The following is a 13,644-nucleotide window of genomic DNA, read 5'->3' as shown; positions in this document are numbered from 1 at the left end:
TGTGCTTTCCTTTTGAAATTCAGCCCTCATAAACTTTAGCATATCAGCTTTTTGCAGGACAGAAATGCAGAGATTGGGAGATGGAATAGCACTCCTTTGGTCTCCAGGGAGAGCAGGGGGTAATAATGTGGCTCCTTCGAGTCTGCTGCTCTCCTGGTTTTATAGAGGCAACTGCTTGCTCTCATAGGCCCTGCCAGTCCATCACTTCTTTCAGGCTGCAGTGCCCACAACCTAATACTTTTTCCATTTTCCTGGCTGGGTTTGTCCAGCAGACTTTCTGCAAGGTTTCCTGGAGTGTAGAGATACAGAATCCCTGCCACAATGATGCTGTGTAACTACAGCTTGTAGTCACAAGTGGTAGTTGATCACCTGGAATTACTTGGGGAACCTGTGGGACAAAGAAAGTTGCTGTGCTTTGACCATAAAGCACATTTCAATAATATCCATAATTACAGAACTTTTTCAGGTATTTCTTGAGTTTTCTGGCCTCCCCAGAGCAGTAAAGTTTAAGATATGCTTCTATTTATCAGCCATAAAGGAGATTAACCCTAAAATGAATGAAGAATCCGTGGGCAAATCTATGGATGGGGTTTTGTGCTGAGACTTGGTCCTGGCCACACAGCTGCAAGGGGACTGAGGGAAATGTTGAGGTTTACTTTAGTGACTTATTTTTTAACTCTGCCTCACTGCAAAGTCAGCAAGCACAAACCTCAGTGAAGGTGGAGCCTCTTCTGTGACCTGCCAGGTAAATTAGCCCAGACCTAAAACCCCTTTAAGCACAAGCCAGATATTTTTGCTGTGCATGTGGCAGAGGTTCAGCTGGACAGGTGTCTGGTGTGAGCATGAAACACACAGAACATAATGCAGTTTTTCTTTGTGTCCACTAAGCAGCAGGGATCACAGAAACCTTGGAGGCCTCCTCACAAGATTAATTTTCAGATACAGTGTACTGTTCAATATTTTTTGGGTTGATTCATACACTGAATTAAATATGGCAGTTCCCTGTCCACCTTGCCCCAATTATGTCTCTCATGGCTGATTTTTCTATAAAGTTAATGCACAGCCCTGAAGTTCATAATTACAGGTAACCTTGGTAATATGAAAATGGGATATGAACAGTGCAGGTTTTTCTTTACAGAATAATCTGTCGTGATTCAGATGTTCAAGTCATTATATGTTTAAGGTGCTGATGTCCCTAACATGCTGCTACATCTGATAGACAATTCTAGTAGTAGTTTTTACTTACAGAAGCTAAATAAGACCAAAACAAAGTTCTGTGCAATTTTGTTCAACATTATAATGACTTTTAAAAGTTCACCTTCCAGGACTGCTCTGTGCAGTAACTTAGACAGTTTCAGTGATTCAGGTGGATTAAACAAATCACAAGGTTAAAGTGAAAGTAGTTATTCAGGACTGTGGTTGCCAGAGCATTATTTTTATGAGCTGAAGTGGTTTCATTGAAGCATCACTATAATATTAGTGAATTAGTGTGTGTGTTTCAGCCCTTCATACCCATGTGCAGAGTGTCTATAAAGAGTGGTTATTCATTTAAAGGATTATCACAAATATTCCTCAGTATACTTTTATCTTAAGCTGGTACCTTCAAAGGAATGCAGGCAGTTGGTGGTTGATGATAGAGAGACTGAGCAAAGATCTCCTGGTTCACTGCACAGACTGAAGCCAATCCCCACTGACATTCCTTCTCATTTTCAGTATTACTGTTTCAAGTGCAAAGCAAGGTGTAGTATTAATGGGATTCATTCAAGACTGTTTATTTCTGTTTCATCTTAGTCTGAATATTCAGCAAGTTCATATTTGGTCATAACAAGTCTGAAAATGCTTTGGTAATTACATAAAAAAATGAAAGTGAATGTGCAAATCAGCTGAGGTAAGCAAGACTTATTTGCACATTTTAGGTTAGTTGCTTTAGCACTGCCTTTTATATGAGCACAGCTTTGAGTCCCTTTCGTTTTTCATCTGCTACAGTATTTCAGGTTGCAAGAACTTTGATGGAAAGTTTTAAAAAGGCGACCACAACTGTACCAGTGCTGCAACCCCATTAATCATACATTCATTCCTCAGAACCAGCATCTCTGGTTTGAGGAATTCACCCAGCTCTCCCTGAGGGCCGTTCCAGATGAGCTCTGGTGAAACTGCCTGTGGAAGCTGGATGTTTCGTAGCTAGGCACAGCCTTTTTCCTGCTGAGGGCCACCAGAAAGCGAGTGGCGCCTTTTGGTGTCCAGTGGGACAAGAAAGCTCGTCCTGAGGGGCACTGCAGTGCTCTGAGCAGCTGAGGCAGCTCAGGGTTACCCTCCTTGTGCCAGCTCCATCATTACAGGGTTGGGAATCTCCTCCTTTACAGCTCCTTCCTCTGCTGACATGACCCAGGATCCTCATGTGATTTTTAGTGGAAATCCCTCACACCTGCTAACCCTGCTAATTCATAGAAGCTTTCCCAAAGTATTCCAAGCTTGTGGTTCATGTCAGTAGCATGCCTTTTACTTTATTTAGAAAAGACCATGATTCTGTTTCAAAAACATGGGTCTGTGCCCAAAACCTGATAGCTGCATATCAATAGGAATGGTAATAATAAGCAAGTCAGGAGTATCTGTCTTTTCTAGTCAGCAGGTTTTTTAACTTGAGTTCCTTTATATCTGACCCTGATTGGTGTGGCCAAACTGCTGAAATTCTGTTAGGTCACTGCTTGTGTGGGTGTATTAGAGGTGTTCTTTGGTGTGCCTGTGTGCATCTTTTGTCTCTGCATACTTTGGCTAATTTTATTAGCTACTGTTTGAAAATGTCAGTAGACATCAGATCAGTTTGTTTAGCTATTGTGGGCTAATCCAAACACACAGGATATAATACACAGCTCCTGACCTTTTCCTGTTACCAGCCTTGCAGCAGCTCTTTCCTCTGTAGACCTCAGGTGGTGGGAAGGGAGGAAGGGCTTTAACCCTCTGGGTGTGTTTTGTGAAGCTCACAGGACAGGCTGAAGGCACTACAGCTCACTTTGCAGCACAGGAGAAGCAGGAGAAAGCACAAGCAAAGGAAAAAGTCCAGGGTATTACTGTCCTCCTTAATAAATTCTTGGCTGCAGTCTCCCCAACCTTCGACCCTTTAAAGAAGTTGCAAAGCACCGAGTTTGCAAGCTCCAGACTGTGGTAGTGAGTAGGATTTCACAGTCAGCTGACCATGAAGTGCTACCAGCTTCTAAAATCTGCTTGACTGCACATTACTTCTTGAAGCCTTCCAGATTTTGGAGAAAATTGCTGCACAAAAATCTTTGAAGTTGAGGTTGAAGATTGAGGAGTTAAAACATAATTTCCTCTAGCTGTTCATTTTACCATTGCCACTTTTGATCTATGCTCATGTGAAAAAACAATTTATGAATAAATCTCTACCCCAAGAGATATTTTGATGGCATAAATCTATTGTATTTATTGTTCATAGCAGATTTTAAAGGGAAGAAAAAAACAGGAAGAATACAATGAAAATGTTGACCTTAATGAATGAAAATTGGACTGTTTGTACTATGAGAAAATGAGATAATTATGTCTATAAAATCCCATGCTCAAAGAATGAAAATAAACAACATACACAGTGTGTGGAAATGGGACTGAGCCATTATGGTAAGATGGATTCACTGAGATCTTTTCTGCATAGTAATTCTTCATAATGTGAGATTTATTTTTTTTTAATTTAAGGACTAAAACCATCTTGGAGAGTGTTCCTGGAGTTTGGTACCGGTGAAAGAGATTGGTTTACAAACATTTCACACCAGGAAAATATTTGGAAACTAGTAATGTGGTGTTTGTCCACTACAATTATAAGCAGCAATAGATGCAATTTTTGTTGCATTAGAGCTATTTGGCAGCTTAGTGGTTCATTTATCTGTTACCAAAGATTTCCTAGTCAGGAACTCTACTCTGCATAAATTCCATATTTTATGCTGAGTATTCTTTTGATGGGGAAAAAGTGATTAAAAACCAGCATGTCAAAACAAAGGGTTAAATCATCAGTTAAATAGAGCACAGTAACACTGCAAAGTTTGACTGTTTCTGGTTTTTAGAATGAATTTTCCTTTAAGCAGTAGCTAAATGATTTCCTTAGATTGTTCGTGTGTTGCACGAACCAGATCAGATCAGTCTTAAAGTTCACAATTTTCCCCAGAGTGTCTGAAATCCTACTACAAAGAGTCCTTTCGTCTTAAGAGTCTGACACCAAGTAGAAATAAATGGCTGAAATAATAACACCACTAACTTGGTTTAATTAATTGTATGTTTCTGTACTTAAGCTTGAAGGGTGGAAAGTATTTCTTTAAAGGCTACCTACAAAACTGGTGAATGAGCAGCCACTCAGGGTGCCACTTCAAAGAGAAACACCCAAAAGAGCAACAGAAGGGAAGCTGCTTTTGAATTCTCTGAGTTCCTCCTGGCAGCCCAGGGCTTGCAAAGGAAAACAACCCAGAAATGGTTATTTTCTTTTGTGTTAGTTACATAACCAGCTCCCAGCAAATAAAGCTGGAGGTGGAGCAGCCATACAAAACCCCACTTTGTAACCTGTGCCTGCACAAAAGAATCTCATGTGAATTTAGGCATTTTTCCTTCCTGGCAAAGGGAGATTCCTTACACTGCCTGCAGCCAGCTTGATAAAATTCAGGAGCCATGTGTTGCACTGGCGGATATTTTATAATTTGAGCCTTCATGGTTACTCCAGATTTGTACCTTATTGCTGAAGCAAACAAATCTTGGTTTCTACTATCTTTTATTTTTTAGATTTCTTTATATGCCATATTATAATAAAGTAAAGAAGTAGGGGAAGGTAACTGCAAAAGGGAAAGCTGGTTTTTACAACAGTGCCCAGTCCTCCCTTTAGGATCAGTTGAAACTCCAGAAATTGTGCTTTGATGTTAACCATCCTGTGCCACTTTAAACTCTGCCTTTGCAGCCGTGCTGTGGCTGCCATAAAGCAGCATTTGGGATGTAGGCTGCTATTTCACTGCTGCAGATGACAGCCCTGGCTGGTCAGCAGCCTTTGTTCTGATCTTTGTGCCCTGCTTGTCCTGCATCCCCCTGACTGCAGCTGGTGGATCCTGGCTCTGCCTCCCCCACAGCTCTGGAATGGCCTGCTCCTGGTTTGGGACTTCAGCTTGTGATTTACTGGTTCTAAAATCCCAGGATTACAGGTGTGCTCCTTTACTGTCCTCAGGTGTCAGCTGTAACACTGCTGCCAAGATGTCCTGGTGCCCTCATTTTTAAAGGGTGATTAGGAGACCAGCCTGAGAATAGCTGTAACTGATGAAAGGATTGAGAGAATTTATACATTTGGCAGTTCTAACCATTTTTTACACTTACTTTATAGACCTGGAAAGGAGGGACTTGCAATAAATACGAAATTCTAAAATGTCAACTATGCCCAACTTTTACAAATTTTATTATCATTACCTCTGTGAGAATTAAAAGTCAGTTCATGTACTCCAGAGCAGCAAATATTGTCAGACAATGTGTAATGGAAATTTCTGAGAGCCAATATTTAACATCCTGAAATGAATAGCATCCAGGATAACTTTTGAAATCGCTTGAATTCACTATATATTACAACAAAATATGAAGGTAAATATTAAGGTATTTTCATCAGATGGCTTTAAATTAATCTTTGGATTTTCTTTTAAAAAAAGAAATGAAGAATCTTTGAGTAATGGTGAAACAGGGTGCCACTCATATTGCTCTCACTCTGAAGCATGACATAGAGAAAAACTATTTGGAAGTAGTTCCATTTCCATGTTTAAACTCTTGTTATTTGAGTCCAGAATGCTCTGAAATTATCTGGTTTAGGCCTTGATACTGCAAATTAACTCTGGGTAGTTAGATCCATAAACAGAGGCACAGCAAAACGCCACTGAAGTGAGCACAACATGTGTGGCCCGGGGCTCTGTCTCACGGGGCTGTTTGCTGGGGGTTTGTTTATTTTGTAAGTGTTCTAAAATGTTTCCCAAGTAAGTATGTGACATTCCATAAATGACAGATCAGTAGCAGCAAACTTCAAACTCTCTTACAAAGTAGCTTTTCTTGGCTTTGTTTAGGAAAGTCTCTTTGATTCTGCTTGTATTTAATGTGCTGCTGGGTAACTGTGGAACATACATCTTCTTAAACCAAATTCAGAGAGTACCATGAACTGACACCTGCTTAAGTCTTTAATTAAAAAGTGGTTTAATCTCTAACAATCTCTATGTACATAAGCAGAAAGTATCTGTGTTTCATGTGTACTTTGAACTGCCATTCATTTAAAAATCAAAGATTTGTAAATGAAACACAGTATGCCAGACATGATGATGTTTGACTGGAATCTCTTCTTGTTGGCATAGACTGAATTTCCTGGTGCTGTCAGCCCCCAGGAATACATTCTTATTGAAAATTACAGAGAGAGGGAAAATATAGAAGGAAGGCTGTCTTAAAATGTGCATGTATCAACTATATAAAAATATATTTAAAGCAGGCAAACAAACACCTACTGTGGGATCTGCAGTGGAGAACTGCCAGTGGGATCAGACTTTTGTAGCTGCGTATCTTGCAGGTGAGTATGCTGAAGGAGCCTCTTCTACACCAAGTCTAGGTTTTAGGGTAACAGATTTTTTTTTTTTAACAATAGCTTCTAAAGTAGTGGTTGCCCACGGAGCTGCATGCAAGTAATGGGTTTATGACTAGCCTTCAGTGAAGAATTTAAACTTAAAAGCTTGTCTTGCTGTAGCTGATATCTTATTCAGTATATCCTTTCTGATCTTATACACAGTATCTCAGATTAGTGTGGTTGAGTATATTGAAAGTAATAAAAAACAGACACAGAAAAATTGTTGTATGTTTAAAGAAAAAATCATAAAATGAAAGAGGAAGTGCATCATTTATTATAACACCATGTAGACTAATGAAAAACATACTGCAGGCTGGAAATTTGTTAAGAGCTGAACTCAAAAAGTTTCCACTCCCAAAAAATGCCTTGGGGCCTCCAGCTGTAAAGGCCTGTGGGTAAAGAGGCCCTATAGTAAACTGACATAAAAAATAAGTACTCCATAAACAGTCAGCTCCTGTTTCACAACAGTTGGAAAGATATTTTTAAGAAGTATTACTATTGATGCAGACTGTACTTTATCAAAGTAAAGGGAGGCAGTGCATTTCACTAGAATGTTAAACTGGGAGTTGGGCACTGGGCACCAAAATGTTTATTGTACATAGGAGAATATGAAAAAGATGAGGTGACCTGCTGAGGGTGACAGAACAGCAGCTGGTACTGGCAGAGCTGGAATTAACATTAAATAATTTCTAGCTTCTCATCCTTTGCTCATTAGACTGGGCTGTACAAGTCCCCTGTTCCTCTCCGTGCTGAACAGGTGCCACCCCTTGTACCCAAGAATGTTCTTTTGTTGTGTGCAAATACCCCCTGAGAGTTTTGGTGGTGTTTCCACCATAAGTGCTCACATGAATGGAATTAATTGGCCTCTTGAAGAAGACAAGATGAAGTTTTCTGTCTGTCCTCTAAATCTAAACAGATTAAGTTTAGATTAGAAGTCTTTCCTAAAGGTGCATCTTCCCTGCTGAGCCAACAAGGGCTTGGCTTTGGCTTTGCCTTTCCCTTTCTCCCTGCTCAGCCCTTGTGAGTGACACTCATTCCCAGGGGCTGTGGGCTTCCAAGGCATGTTAAACCCTCAGGATGCTCTCCCAGGAAGGCTTTGCAGCCTCCATTCCTGCTTCACATGCCTTGGGAAGCAGTTTGCAGAAGTAATCCCAATTAAACCTTCTGATGTGCTTCCAGGCTGTTTCTCCAGAGGTTTCCCTGCCCGGCAAAGAACCCTGGAGTGCATCAAGGATGATGGGACACTTCCACACTTCCAGATTTCACAAACTTAGTAAATTGAATGTAACTTTATGAAACTGTTTAGGTGGCAGCTTTGTGATCTTTGAGAAGGACAATCGGAGAGTTAATACCATTTATCTTAGCTATGTCTTCAGTCTTGGTAATCCAGTACCTTTTTACAGAAATAAGTATCAGGTCTAGAAGTCCCAGTTTTGGTAAATATTTTCACAGTTTTACATTGATGAAATAAGCATGCACAGTAATAATCACACTGTATTGCTACAGCTCTACTTACATGAGGTGCAGCCCAGGAGAATATCAGTCTGAGATGGAGCCACTGGGAGGAGAAAAGGGGAAAAAAAAAGGTGAAACAGTTACTTCTAGGTGATTGAAAGAAATGAAAATAAAATTTAATCAAATCTGGTAAATACAGATCACTTTCATTTATGTGTCTTGCATCTCCCTATACGATCTCTGTGTAGCATTTACAGTACCCAGTGTTTTCATCCAGTGATTAGAGAAGCTGTAACATAATTGTTCATGGTGTTTGATGCTGTAATGCCTCACAGTGGGGCTGATGGTTTTATTTACACTTGTGAGGTGAACTGAAGATCTTGGATAAAAGCTGCACATTGATCTAAAAATATACCCATAACTTCCTTCTCCTCATTAAAAATGTCATGCTTGGTGGGTTAAAACTGACATGTAACAGTCCCAATATGAAATATTTGTTCTGTAATGGGAAACCACGATAAATGTCACTTTGGTTTGTTACTGCTAGAAGTGGTGGGTTTGGCACGCAGTGTCACATTAATTCACTTTACTGAGTATGTGTTTGCTCCTTTGCATGCCAAGGGGAAAAAATATAGAGAACTATATTTTATTGCATTATAAAGAGTGTAATATATCTGTCCACTCAAAATTTATAACCACCATTTCAGTGTATCTTTAGATAAGATCCAACTTATCTAAAGGAGAAGAAGAAATAAATAAAACACTAATTTCCATATGTATTGCAGTACGGAAAAAAAACAAACAAGCATATGTAAGGAATTAAAGAGGTTTGAGCTGAGATTAATGATTGAACACTAATACTTGTAGAGAAAGGCAAACTTTAATAAGAGTAGCTGAGTTCTCCCCTAAAAATAAAGATTAACTTGTTCAATGGTACTTAATTATGACTGAATTTTGAGGTAAGTAGAATACTTAATCTGGGAAAAATGTTTTAAGATAGCTGTCTGTGCCACTTCATTCTTTCTTGTATTAAAGTTTTATTGAGAGATTCAGAGCTGGTCTATAAAAGATTTGATCTCATTCTGATCAAATGATTTTTTGTCTACTATCAGCACCAGTTATGGTTATTACTACCACATTTTCCAGTCAGGGCTCCCCAGCTCCCCTGCTCTCCTTGGCCTCTCTCTGCCCTCTGTTTGACATCTTGTGGTTGGCATTTAAGGGCCCAAGAAAAACAAACAGTGCAACCAGTATTTTGCTTGCAATTTTAGTTTCATAGTTTGATGGAGAATAGTAAATAGAAAGACAAACTGTTACTATTTTTATGTGGTCTTGGTCCTAAGAGAAAGGGATTTCCATGGCTAACATGACTTTGTGATGTGCCACACAGGTGGAAATGCCCAACACCAACTCTGGTGGCTGTAAAACCCTGCAGTAGTGGCTGGCTCATCACAGTCTCTGGCTGGCCTCACTTCTCAAGAACAAAAATAAATCAGACACAAATCCAGGCAAAGAAGGAGCAGCTGTTCTGTTCATACTTCCATGCAAATTTAAGTCACATTCAGGCAAGTAGTGGGACAGCTGCCCCATGCTTTAGAGCAGAAACTGATTGTGGAGAGCTTGTCCTGGTGCCTGTCACTGCTGAAGTCCCACCTGGACACAGCTGGGACACATCTGGAGCTCTGGGAGCTCCAGCTGTGTAAGGACAGGCTGCAGGAGATGCTCCCCCTGAGTAATGCAGGCCTCCAGAGCTTTAGTTGTGTCCTGTTGCCTCATCTCCACGTGGGCATGGGAATCACTAGAGTTAGACATGGGAATTGTTGAATTCAGCTGGCACACTTGCACAGGTTTCTTTATACGCACAGCAATGTGCAGTGCTGGGATCACTGCTGTGTGCCCATGGAGTTCCTAGGGCTGGCTTGCAGAAAGGCTCTGTGATCACCCAGCAGCCTCCAAAGAGCAGCTTTGCTACTGCTGACCTGCTGCAGCTCCCAAGGATAACGTGGGACTGACTCACTGCTTTCCTCCTTCCTTCCTCAGTAGCCCTCCTGCATTGATTCTTTTGCTTTCTGATCCTTGCTGTTGGAGTACAATTTCTTTTATGTAGTAAATAATGTTTCAGGATTGATTAAATCACAACATGAATCATAATGGGAATGCTGAGCTGTACACAGGGCTCTTTAAATCTGTAAGTCTGTGGAGATGAATAACAAGTTCTGTAGGGACAGCCTTAAAGTGGGTTTGCAGTTTTGCTGGGAGCTGAACTCAACTGGTTTTTGTTTTAATGTAGTCAACTTGAGTGGAATAAAATGCTGGTTAATCAGTTTGAAATGAAATTGTTGCATGGGCAGAGTGAGCATAGTTATTTCTAGATAGCTTAAAGAATGGAGTATGATTTCAAAGGTCATGTGTAATTATACTTTTATTCATGAGGCCTGTGTTTTATATTCTAAGAAATATAATTAATGTATTGTATTAATCATGCAGAATTCTGAATCAGAACATAAAATTTTGCAGTGCTATAATTAAGAGAAATGAAAGTGATAAGGAGTAACAGCCATGTAGCTAATGAGGGAGTTAATTTCAACGTGTGTTTTAGGCCATTAAGTACTACATGCAAGAAGTGCTGCTTTGCCAGCACAAAGCAAAGGAAGGCAGTTAAGTACCACTCCCTTCCCCAGCCAGCATCACTGGGAATTCTGGAGAGCTCCAGCTGCAGTTCCAGCAGGAGCTTGCACAAGAAATGTGCAAGGAGATACAAATCACTGGTGCAGATTGTCCTTTAGCAAGGAAAAGATTTTGTATTCTGCATGTGGACATGAATTTTTCTCTATGCAAATATTTTTATCCTTTCAAGTTGGACAAAGTTTTACAAAGTTATAAAGCCAAGAGCTTAGGTGTTTTTTTCTGTGTGTCAGGATCTGCAGGCCATCCAGGACATCCTTGTTGACGCTGTGCTTTGCCTTTTCTTTTTTTTCTTAAGAAGTCTAAAGTGTTTTCCTTGTGTGGTTTCGCAACCCCATTTTTTTTTCCCAAACAGCAGGAGTCCTATCACTAGATCAAATTTGGAATTCACTGCTTCCAACAATTGTCTAATGGATCCACATATTTACACAGCATGACACTGGCATCCAGATAGTGTCATGAAAGTCTCAATCAGTACTACTGTTTTGTGCTTCCTCCCTGCTTAAAAAAAAGAAAGGGGAAAAAAAAGAGTAGAAAAAAGGGAAAAACTACAGGCACTTTTTTCCCTGGTGCTCAGGGGAGCAGTAAATGCTTCAGCCACCAGTACTTGCTCACAAAATTTTGGAAAAGTCTTTCCATCTGCTCTGATTGAAAATGCCAACTCTCAGATATTTTATCAGTACTTATTGTATCAATAAACAGATCTTAAAATCATAGACTCCCAGAGCTGCCTGGGTTTTAAGAGACCTTAAAGATCTTTTACTTTATCCCCACTGCTGTGGACACACCAGACCAGGTTGCTCAGAGCTCCATCACACCTGGCCTTACTTCCAGGGATGAATGCTACAAAATGGGAGACTGGAAAATAATATTTCCAGACCCAATCCTTTCTTCCTTCCTGAGCCTTCCTGCTGAAGGAAAACTTGATTATCTGTGTAGTGCTGTGCCCCTAACTTGCAGCACCCACACCACTGCCTCGAGAAAGCTCCAGCTGCTTCTCCCTGCCACTGATGTGTCCCTGTGGCCATTTGTGTGGCATTATGGTCAATCAAATCACCCAGAGGATCTTTCTGAAAACCAGAGTACCCAGGAGCAGCCTCAGGCACTTGGCATTTGTGTAGCATGGGAGGACCATTTCTAATTTACTTGCCCGGGTATTTTGCCAAGTGTTTGATTGGTGTTCCCTGTTATTGGATGTAAATAAATCAGTAGCAATTACTTGGCAACAAGCGTCCACGGTCATTTGCTCTGAAGAAACTTAGTCCCTGGTAGCATTAAGTGAAGGAAGGGGGGTTTGGCTAGGACACCAGAACCTTTATTTTTTTTTTAATGTTCCCATGGGATCATTCACTTCCACACAAGCAACTGCCTGAACTGGCCAAGTGGTCTTGATTTAATGTTGCTTTATGAACACGACTTGTTGCAGCTGCAGGATGTCATAACCTCTATTTCCTTAGCTTAGATTTGAAATCTGGAGCCATATGATTCAGATGAACCACAACTGCCCCTGCTTAATTTAACTTGATGTATTTGTTTTGAAAATACTCATTGTTCACTCCAAGTTTTAGCTGCTAAATGAATTAAGCTGATCTGCACTGTTAAATGCGGAATACTGACCAGCTTGATTAAAAGCTGCAAAGAAATCTCCAGTAATCTTTAACTTATCAGTGCCAATGAAAATATTTCATCAGTGTAAACCTAAAAAATCAGAACTTGTTTTAAATACAATAATTAGAGATTGTCCCTGAGATGAATGTAGCTCTGATACAAAAAAACCCTCAGATTCTTGCAAAAATAATTGTATGTTGTACAGTATTTCAGGGAAGTACAGTGAGCTCACCAAAAACGGTTGCTGCAGACAGGATTTGGAGTACAAGATGATGAGCAGTACTCAGTTGGCTTTGCACCCAAAATTTGATTTTAAAGGGCTCCTGTTCTTGTGCAGCTTAGAAACTTTTGCATTTGAAGTAAAGCCAACTGGATTTGTAAAGATACTTATCTTATTCTCTGGCCCTACTCAAATCACCATAAAATATTAAGGCTGACAAGCCTAACTTTATATGCTTCTCAATTAATATTTTTATGTTAGATTATAGTACACACAGATTTGCACAAGTGCCAGGTTTGAAGTCACTCAGCTGGTTTCCAAGTGGCAGATGCTGCCTTCACTACTGTGTGTCTGCTCTCCACAACAGTAATATTGATGTCAGAGTTTAGTGTCTTTCCTTGTAACTTGTTGCATTAGAGAAATCTTATGCAACAAGCAGGCAGAATAAAAGCTGTGCCATATCCTTTCTAAAAATACTTGATCTTTAAAGATACCTTTAGATGTGTAAAATTAAAAAAAAAAAAGAAAGAAAAAGAGAAACAGTCTTTGCCATGGCTGTAGTCCATTAAATACAAAAAAACCCAAATATTCCCCAGCATCTGCAAACCCACCTTTTATTGAAGAGACTGAGACATAGCAGAAGTGAAAAATCACCCAAGAGGGTTTGCTTATGTACCCAGTCACTGAAGGTCAGTCTCAATTGCTAATATGTCCTATGAGATTTTTTTATTGCTTGTTACATAAATGAGGATTCATTTACAGGCTCTAATTTTTAGAATTATATTTTTATGATTAAGTTTATAAATGTCATAATCTAATTACATTCTTAACTTCCACTTTCTACAACTGCTTGTTTGTAGTGATATTTTATAAATTTTCTTATTTAGTTATTCTTAGATTCTCAGAGAGACTAAACAAAGTTTGAGAGCTGGGATGCTTTCCCAAATGTAGTTTAGAGCTGTTGGGCAGTCAGTGAACTGCTTGTGCAGTCTGAAATAGAAGTGGCCCCAGCAGCACCTGCTGGAACAGCATCTGCAGGATGCTAAGT

At 39.9% G+C, this 13,644-nt stretch overlaps 2 protein-coding genes across 2 annotated transcripts in view; one reads left to right on the top strand and one right to left on the bottom strand.

Annotated features, from left to right (window-relative positions):
- Positions 1–13,644, top strand: part of C17H7orf50 (chromosome 17 C7orf50 homolog) — a 120,625-nt gene that overhangs the window by 58,874 nt on the left and 48,107 nt on the right. The gene's annotated exons all lie outside the window — the stretch shown is intronic.
- The window catches only part of GPR146 (G protein-coupled receptor 146), a 48,623-nt gene that overhangs the window by 18,569 nt on the left and 16,410 nt on the right, over positions 1–13,644 (bottom strand). The window contains exon 2 of the mRNA XM_058815888.1: positions 8,145–8,186. The gene's annotated coding sequence lies outside the window, so the exon portion shown is untranslated. The remainder of the gene's footprint in view (positions 1–8,144; positions 8,187–13,644) is intronic.

Source organism: Ammospiza caudacuta, chromosome 17 (assembly GCF_027887145.1).
Source record: "Ammospiza caudacuta isolate bAmmCau1 chromosome 17, bAmmCau1.pri, whole genome shotgun sequence".
Classification (NCBI taxonomy): domain Eukaryota; kingdom Metazoa; phylum Chordata; class Aves; order Passeriformes; family Passerellidae; genus Ammospiza; species Ammospiza caudacuta.
Note: the sequence above shows the minus strand (reverse complement) of the source record. Positions and strands in the feature narration are given on the sequence as shown.